We start from the raw sequence: 9918 nt of genomic DNA on the forward strand, positions 1-9918 counted from the left end.
CTGCTTCCTGAAACTCCAGCAGACATCGCTTGCTGGCGGGCTTTTAAGAACTCATCTATCCAGCACATATCAAGTCTGACTTCCTGTTCTTCCCTCAACCATACCCAGCATGGTTGATTTCTCCAGACTTTCGCTTTCTGCATGCATGATGTGTCCAAAGTATGAGTTTGTCTTAGCATCAGCTCTTCTAATGTACGTGGTGGTCCAATTTGGTGGTGAATGTTACATTTTCGTCCCTGTCTGTTTTGTCTGTCTGTCTGTGAGAAGGTTATCTCAAAAAGTTGTGGACGGATTCTGATGAAATTTGGTGGACAATGGCAAATTTATTTGATTTTGGTGAAGATCCGGATCCAGATTTGAGGATTTTTTTTAAAAGTGATTATTCACCATTGAGTGACAAAGCCAAAACTATATATATAACGTGATGTCTCAAAAAGTTATGCACGGATTCCGACAAAACTTGGTGGGTGACAAAAACAAGCCAATTTGATTTTAGTTAAGGTCCGGATGAAAAACTGGCCCTATCAGTGGGATACAAAACGTAAACTATTCAGCTTGGCAGAGGTATGCGCTCCACTGAGTGTCGTTCTAGTTCCTTCAAGCACTGATTTGTTTGTTCTTCTTGCAGTCCATGAAATTTTTAACATTCGTCTCCAACACCACATTTCAGAACTGTTAATCTTCTTCCTTTCTCTCTCTTTCACTGTCCACGACTCACATCCATAAATTGCAACTGGAAATACTGGAGCATTCACCATTCGCCTCTTGGTTTGTGTTGTCACATATTTGGCTTTCCAGGAGTTTGTCAATCCTGACATTGCTATTCTCCCCAACGCTAACTATCCATTAATTTAACCTCCACCCAAATTTAAATTAATTTTCTTAATAATTTCGATTTCTCTTTTTTATGATAAAAAAGAAAAAAAAAATATACACACACATAAATATATAAAATATGTATATACGTAGATATATATATATATATATATATATATATATATATATATATATATATATATATTATATGATATATTATATAATGTATAAAAAATATTATATGATATATATTATGTGATATATATATATATATATTATATGATATATTATGATATGATATGATATATATATATATATATATATATATATATATATATATATATATATATATATATATATTGTTGTGGTTACCAGATTCGCAAACCACCATTCAGGTCCCTTAGGTGAGGTATCTCGGTAAGTGCATGTGTAGTTAGGCCCAAACCCGTTGTCTAGTGGGAATACATGTCATTTATACGTGCTGCGACTCTTCAGGATAGCCGTTTTTCTTTTACTATCTTTATTTTGGACCAATCGCCACCATCACAACCACAACAACAACCACCAACCACAACGCCGCTTCACCACAACCGCCATGACCTTTACCGTCGCAACTCGCCACCATCGCATCACCGTCATCTCGCGCCACTCATGGGCACCGATGCTGGACTCGTGTAGGGCGCACGTTGAACAGCGTGTACAAAATCACGGATTTTCTGCTTCAAAAACGGATCCAAAACGACACACGCCCACTTTTTGCCGTCCAATCGGTGAGCGAGGGCGAACGATATATGCAAATTTGTGGATCAAAAAGCCTTCACGCCCACTTTTTCTCGGGCCAATGGGGAGCGAGGTGAAAGGTCAAAGGGAGGGGGTCAAAGGCGAAGTTACGGGGGGATAAAAGGACGGTGTTCGTCAGTCAAAGGAGTCGTAAAAGTCGGAGCGAAAGAGTCAGCAGAACGAGAACGAGGGGTCGGAGAGTAGTAAAGGTCGGAACGAGGCGAAGGAGTCGGAACAGAGAGTCAAGACTTCGCGGGCGGTGGAGCTGCTCGTCGTGTGCGTTGGAGTCGGAACGGAGGGGACGAGCTGTGGAGAGGCGGCGAGTCGGACGAAGGGTGCTCGCGTCGTGCAAGGAGCTGCGCGCCCGAGGGAGGCCGGCAGCGCGACCTGGCCGAGGTGGAGACGCTCGTCGCACATAATAAAGATCCTCTATACCCCGAGCATCAGCAACCCCCCCTCCTGTTTCCCCGCGCGCTGAGATAGTGCGACCAAGGGGGCCCCGTTCCCACCCCCCTGCCAGGCACTGTCCACGAGGCCCGCGGGTTGCGGGGCCATCGCCGCTCCGCGTCTCATCACCAGACGGGTAGGCCCGACCAGGTCTCGGCCCCAGGCCTACCTCATTCTTGAGGGTATTTCTTTTCCTTGGTTTTGGGTATGTGTTGTCGGCGCCGTCTGTGAAGTAGAATTGTATAAGTGTTGCCGTGTGCTCGGTAGTCGGTATTAGCTCTGCACTGTGTTTTCACTTTTATATTTGCTTTTTGTGTAAATGGAATTGTGTTTTCTTTTTTGTGTGCATTTGGTGGAATTGTATTTGTGTGCTTCCCGTGTGCCGAGAATAAATGTGCTTTATTGTTGAACTGTTCTCGCGCTTCGCTTCGTCTTTTCCTCCATTGAACCCCATCTTGCTTCACGTAAAGGGTTGGTAGTGGGCTGAATACGCCCGATAATTAATCGAACGTCGAGGTCGACGATAACACCGCTCGGTTATTCTGATAGTACGGAACGGGTCGCTTAAGTGGCCCGTGTCCGAAGTCGACCTGCGGCGAGGTGCGATCGCCGGTCTACCCTCCGCGTGGGTACTTAGGTAGTCTGAAGGTGGCGAGCAACCCTATCCCACGCGGGGGCTGATTGGCTCGATCGCGGTGAGATCGAAGGTCCACCCGTGACTGGTTCCCGGCGTTAGTCCGAGAGGGTCACGACTGGATTGTCCGTCCGGTGGGCGACGTGCCGCGATTCGAGTTACGTGGCCGTTCGCACGCCGGCGGCGCGAAGACCGCAACACTGGTGTCAGGAGTGGGATACAAATTCATCGCCCCCCTCGCGGCACTGGTATCGGAGAACAGGAAAACGGGCTCTCCTGTCTCCGGCTAAATTCACGGGAATCGGTCCAGGGGTAAGAGAAGCGACCCCCGATTCCCTCCAAAATTACGAGCGAGCAAATTAACCCTTCACGAGAAGCAAGATGGCGTCTCAAGGCGAGCGGGAGCCGGGGGGTATTAGAAATGGATGTAGAATGTGTAGAATCCATGGTCCAGGATGGAATCCCCGAGCAGGAAATGTTGATTGTGCAGGAACACGGACTCGCCCAACTGAACCCAGGGCCCGAGGTGGGTGCGGCAGCGGCCGCGGTGTATGACACCCCCCCCCTCTCCACCAAGACCCTTCCCCAACCCTTGCCGAAACGGCTCAGCTGAGTGCATCCAACATGGCCCAGCTATTCACCATGCTGGCGGCAATGAACGAAAAGATGAATGCGAAAATGATCGAAAAAATGGATGCGAATATGAAGAACGAAATGAAAGGCATGAACGAAAAGATGGATGCGAATACACAAAAAATGGATGAAAAGATGGATACAAATACAAATGAAGTGAAAACGACGATGGATGCGAATACACAACAAATAAACGAAAAGATGGATACAAAAATGAACGGAATGGAAACAAACATGAAAGAAGAAATGAAAGAGCTGCGGGGTGAGACGCAGAACATGGGCCGATGCCTGCAGGCGGGCATGAAGGCCGTGACCAGGGAGCTGGGAATGGCGACTTCACGTGTGGGAGCAAACGAGCTGGGTGGGGTGCAACGGCTGACAGGCCCGCGGTGGAGGCGGGTAAAAAAAATAGTCGTGGAACGTGTTGGGCGAGGGTCGTGACGATGACCGAAAGGGAAAAATTAAATGGGGAGACCAAAACGTGTGAGACGAGACACGAGGTGACGACAACAGAAATAATAGTTGAGACAAGGGAGGTAAAGGGTGAAGAGTTGGCAGAGACACGGGAGATGGGAACGATAGAGGGAAGACTACACGATGAAGACGGGGTAAGTGACGCGCACACACACACGGAGGTAGTGGAGGATAGTGAGGTTGAGCTCGCGGAGCGTGTGGGGACCCGGTGCGAGCAGCTGGATGACCTCCTCCAGGAACAAGGGGAGGGAGTATGCCCCCTCGAGGCGAGTCACGACCAGGTGAGTTCGGTCGTGCTTTGCGAGGTTGAGGGGACGAGTGCTGTGGACGGGTGCACGGAGAGCTTGGGGGGTGTAGAGGCCCCGGAGACCCTTGTGGGGACACGAATCCCCAGTGTGGTTGTCCCTGTGTGTGTGGTGCAAGGTGTGAGTGCGTCCCCGTGTGTGGAAGCGACCCCGTGTGTGAGTGGTGTGGTGGCGATGGTGCCGGAGTGCGTGCTTCCCAGCACGCCGTGTGTGGATGAGGCACCGTGTGTGAGAGAGGCCGTGTGTGTGAGTGAAACGGCCAGTATGAGTGAGGCACCACGTGTGAGTGGTGTGGTGGCGATGTTGCTGGAGTACGTGCTTCCCAGCACGCCGTGTGTGGATGAGGCACGGTGTGTGAGTGAGGCACCGCGGGTTAGTGCCCCCGCGTGTGTGGGTGAGGCACCGTGTGTGGATGAGGAACCGCGGTTGAGTGCCCCCGCGTGTGTGAGTGAGGCACGAGTGAATGGAGCACCACGTGTGAGTGGTATGGGTTATGCAAGGGAGACCGTGTGTGTGAGAGAGCGGTATGAGAGGGAGATGTCGGTTGGCATGCGGGAGCACGCAGCCGCGTCTCCCGGTGTGAGTTTAATGGTGTGGACTGTGTGCGTCGTGACACGCAGGTGTGCGTGGGTTGAATGGAGACGACGACGGCGACAGAGGAGAGAAAGCCGAGTAGCGGCTGTGGTTGTTTCGAGGACCGTGCCGGGTTCACCCAGCAGTGAGCACGCGGTTCGTGCTGTGCAACGCACGAGACCGCCACGTGCTCGCTTGCGAGAGTGAAGTCCCGGTCCGGAAACGCACGCGGTGGATTTGCCGATCCCGCGGACGGACAAAGTTTAGGCAGGTAAATGGATTTGGACCGGACGGGTTCTCCACGCGATCGTGCGTGTTAAGCTCCAACGGGCAAAGCACATGTGTTCGCGTGGGGAACCCCTCGAGACGTGTGGCTTGTGTTTTTTTTTTATGCGCACGGTGACGTCATGGCTGCACGTGGGGTTGGAATCCGGAAGGAGGGGTATCTCTGCCGGATGGTCCCGTCCAAGGAGGGACGAGGAACACGTGCAGCTGCATGACGTCACGGGCAGGTGCAAAGTGCGCGAGCTCTGAGTTGCCGCGCAGGTGCTGGGCATGAAAAAAAAAAAAAGGAACAAGCCTCACTTTCGGGTACACAGGATTCCTGGGCAAGGGGTGGAAGACCTCCTTACCCTGGGCACAGGATGGAAACTAGTTAGGGGGAAGGGTTAGCTTAGTTAGACCGACTCCATGGGGCAGGGGTAAGTCCTCATGGAGTCCGTGGAATGGATTAGGTAGAGGGATTTAGTGAGCTTTAGGTTGGGAAATAAAATGATTTATTTTGGAGACAGAGACAGGCTTTGGATGTGTAGAGTTGACGTAGTTTAGCTACGTAGTGTTAAATGGAACGTGCTATAGTTTAAGGGACGACGTGGGAGCACGAGTTAGTTAGGGGATGTAGTTAGAAGGATGGTAGAGTTCAGTGGTGTGTGTGTTGAAGAGTTGGTGAGTTGTGAGGTGAGTACATGGTGAGTGAGTGAGGCCAGCGGGTCTGTGTGTGTGGAGTGAATGGGGAATGCATGGTGCGATGAGTGATTGGGGGGAGGAGTGACTCCCGCCCAAGGGACCCCGGGGTCAGTGTAGAGTGAGTTAGGGGGTTAGTCAAATTGAAAAATGGAGGTCGTTTTGCTGTTGGTGGGAAAGTAGGCTCGAAACCCATTTGGAGGGGTGCAGGAGCCCTGTTGATGGGCTTGGGAGCGTGGCTGCGAAAGGTGAGTATCGCTGAGTGGGTACCCCGGGTACCAGGCTAGTCGGCCGCGGTAGGCCATGGGCCCATGGGGGGCCGGGATAGAGTAGTGGGCACGGGTGCGCCTGCTTGGTGCGGGGGCCCGGGCGCCGTGCTCGCGTGTGCAGTGCAGTGGGCACGGGTGACCCTCGGAAAGGGGCCCGGGAGGCCGGCCTGCCACGTGTGCGTTTCAGGGGAGGTGCCATGGGGGCACTCCCGGTGTTAGGGAGCTGGTAGGCTCGGAGGCAGTGTAGTGCCCGGGGGTGCCATAGCGGGAGATTCGGCAGAGGGTCGTGCCTGCCAAAGGGAGCCACGTGTCCCAGCCAGGAGACCGTGTGAGGGCACGGAGAGAAAATTGGGGGGCGAGGCCCGAAATTGTAAGGACACCAACACAGGCGACGGGAATCTGGGTTGTTAGAACCAATACTTTAAGCGAGAGGCGCTTGTTGAAAGCCCCGGGGTAGTTTAACAGTTAAATGGATAGGGTAGATTAGGAGATGTACCCCTCCGCACCATCCATCCCCTCGCTGTCGTTGTGGGCCGCTGGACCCACTTTGGGTTAGATCGCCGAACTCTGGGGAGGCCATTCTGAGGCTTCGTTGGGCCTCGACACAGGACGTTAGCTCTCCCTTATTCCCCTCCGGGAAGGGAACGTAAGGGTTGGGAGTAGGCTAGGTGACAGTATAGGTTAGCCGAACAAGGACGATAAAGGGGGTTAGGGGACGATTTATAGTGGGGAAGTAAAAATAAAAACAACAAAAAAAAATAAGTGGGGGCTAAATTGGTTTTTCACAAATTAAGGGAGTGGGTATGTACAGTGACAGGCAAAGGCGATAGGTTGGGAGGGAGACAGGTAGGTAGGTCTGAGCCCGCCTTCCGAGTGGCCAGCACCACCGCACTCCCTCCACCAACCTCCACTGAACGGCAAAGGCTGGCCAACTTCATCGGCTGGCCGTGTTTTGCTGCAAGGCAGAGGCCGGCTAACTTCATCGGCAGCTGTTGTTGTGCTGCAAGGCCTGTACCGGCCAGTTCATCTGCTGGCTGTTTTCTTCAAGGCCTGTGCCGGCCAGTTCATCTGCGGGCTGTGTTTGCCTGCAGCGGCCTTCTTCTGCGGGCTGTGTTTGCCTGCTCACCTTTGCCATGCCATGCCCACTGCCCATGTTCACAAGCCCCGTTCAATTTTTGCTTTGCCCCCCCCCTGTTCATTTCCATGTGCGCCAGGATCTGAAAGCAACAGTTTGCAAGCTGCAAGAACTGCCCTGTTGGCAGCTACAACACGGGCCTGCAGTGGCGGCCCGTGCACCGTGTTTGCGTTCACTGCATTCAGTTCAAACCGTTCATGCATCCATTCGTTGTGCTCATTGCGTGTGCCACTTGAGCTGGCACGGAGACTGCGTTGTGCAGCCCAAGCACCGTTGTGGTTCACTGCGTTCAGTTCAAAAGGGAAGGCCTTGGACTGCGTGTGAGCAGCCAGCCACGTTCCGTCACCTGCATTGTTTGAGTCAGAGACTGCATGTGGGCAGCCTGGCTCCCTGCGAACTGCTTTTCTTTTGCAGAGTTCAGTGATCCTGGGCCATGGTTTAGTGTAAAATTTGTAAGTTAAGGTTAAGATGTACTGTAAATATGAGTGCGCCCCCGGCATGTTTGTCTTAGCGCCGGCAATTTTATTTAAGTCGTCCGTGTGAGTGAGTTTGTTTAGGTAGTTACGCAGCCCTTAGGTTATTTATTTTGGGGACACGAATACCATGAATGTCGCACTCAGGGATCCGTAGGTAAAGTGTACTAGGGGAAAACTACACATGATGGCACACGAAAATTTGACGACTCGGGACGAGTCTGTAAAAGGGAAGGGGTAGTGTTGTGGTTACCAGATTCGCAAACCACCATTCAGGTCCCTTAGGTGAGGTATCTCGGTAAGTGCATGTAGTTAGGCCCAAACCCGTTGTCTAGTGGGAATACATGTCATTTATACGTGCTGCGACTCTTCAGGATAGCCGTTTTTCTTTTACTATCTTTATTTTGGACCAATCGCCACCATCACAACCACAACAACAACCACCAACCACAACGCCGCTTCACCACAACCGCCATGACCTTTACCGTCGCAACTCGCCACCATCGCATCACCGTCATCTCGCGCCACTCATGGGCACCGATGCTGGACTCGTGTAGGGCGCACGTTGAACAGCGTGTACAAAATCACGGATTTTCTGCTTCAAAAACGGATCCAAAACGACACACGCCCACTTTTTGCCGTCCAATCGGTGAGCGAGGGGCGAATTGGCCCCGCCCCCAGGGCGATCGATATATGCAAATTTGTGGATCAAAAAGCCTTCACGCCCACTTTTTCTCGGGCCAATGGGGAGCGAGGTGAAAGGTCAAAGGGAGGGGGTCAAAGGCGAAGTTACGGGGGGGATAAAAGGACGGTGTTCGTCAGTCAAAGGAGTCGTAAAAGTCGGAGCGAAAGAGTCAGCAGAACGAGAACGAGGGGTCGGAGAGTAGTAAAGGTCGGAACGAGGCGAAGGAGTCGGAACAGAGAGTCAAGACTTCGCGGGCGGTGGAGCTGCTCGTCGTGTGCGTTGGAGTCGGAACGGAGGGGACGAGCTGTGGAGAGGCGGCGAGTCGGACGAAGGGTGCTCGCGTCGTGCAAGGAGCTGCGCGCCCGAGGGAGGCCGGCAGCGCGACCTGGCCGAGGTGGAGACGCTCGTCGCACATAATAAAGATCCTCTATACCCCGAGCATCAGCAACCCCCTCCTGTTTCCCCCCGCGCTGAGATAGTGCGACCAAGGGGGCCCCGTTCCCACCCCCCTGCCAGGCACTGTCCACGAGGCCCGCGGGTTGCGGGGCCATCGCCGCTCCGCGTCTCATCACCAGACGGGTAGGCCCGACCAGGTCTCGGCCCCAGGCCTACCTCATTCTTGAGGGTATTTCTTTTCCTTGGTTTTGGGTATGTGTTGTCGGCGCCGTCTGTGAAGTAGAATTGTATAAGTGTTGCCGTGTGCTCGGTAGTCGGTATTAGCTCTGCACTGTGTTTTCACTTTTATATTTGCTTTTTGTGTAAAATGGAATTGTGTTTTCTTTTTTGTGTGCATTTGGTGGAATTGTATTTGTGTGCTTCCCGTGTGCCGAGAATAAATGTGCTTTATTGTTGAACTGTTCTCCCGCTTCGCTTCGTCTTTTCCTCCATTGAACCCCCATCTTGCTTCACGTAAAGGGTTGGTAGTGGGCTGAATACGCCCGATAATTAATCGAACCGTCGAGGTCGACGATAACACCGCTCGGTTATTCTGATAGTACGGAACGGGTCGCTTAAGTGGCCCGTGTCCGAAGTCGACCTGCGGCGAGGTGCGATCGCCCGGTCTACCCTCCGCGTGGGTACTTAGGTAGTTCGGGTGGCGAGCAACCCTATCCCACGCGGGGGCTGATTGGCTCGATCGCGGTGAGACCGAAAGGTCCACCCGTGACTGGTTCCCGGCGTTAGTCCGAGAGGGTCACGACTGGATTGTCCGTCCGGTGGGCGACGTGCCGCGATTCGAGTTACGTGGCCGTTCGCACGCCGGCGGGCGCGAAGACCGCAACAATATATATATATATATATATATATATATATATATATATATATATATATATATATATATATATATATTATATGATATATTATATAATGTATAAAAAATATTATATGATATATATTATGTGATATATATATATATATATATTATATGATATATTATGATATGATATGATATATATATATATATATATATATATATATATATTATATGATACATAATATATTATGATGTATATTATATGATGTATATTATATGATATAAAAAATACATTATAAATATTATATGATATATATTATATACAGCTCTGGAAAAAATTAAGAGACCACTGCAAAATTATCAGTTTTTCTGGTTTTTCTATTTATAGGTATGTGCTTGAGTAAAATGAACATTTTTGTTTTATTATATAAACTACTGACAACATTTCTCCCAAATTCCAAATAAATATATTCTCATTT

The 9918-nt window shown here is 51.1% G+C and overlaps 1 long non-coding RNA gene across 2 annotated transcripts in view; it reads right to left on the minus strand.

The window, feature by feature from the left end:
- The window catches only part of LOC147030275 (uncharacterized), a 156416-nt gene that overhangs the window by 31737 nt on the left and 114761 nt on the right, over positions 1 to 9918 (minus strand). The window lies entirely within an intron of this gene.

Source organism: Eptatretus burgeri, chromosome 3 (genome assembly GCF_056783735.1).
Source record: "Eptatretus burgeri isolate ZD-2024b chromosome 3, Ebu_testis_v1, whole genome shotgun sequence".
Classification (NCBI taxonomy): Eukaryota; Metazoa; Chordata; class Myxini; order Myxiniformes; family Myxinidae; genus Eptatretus; species Eptatretus burgeri.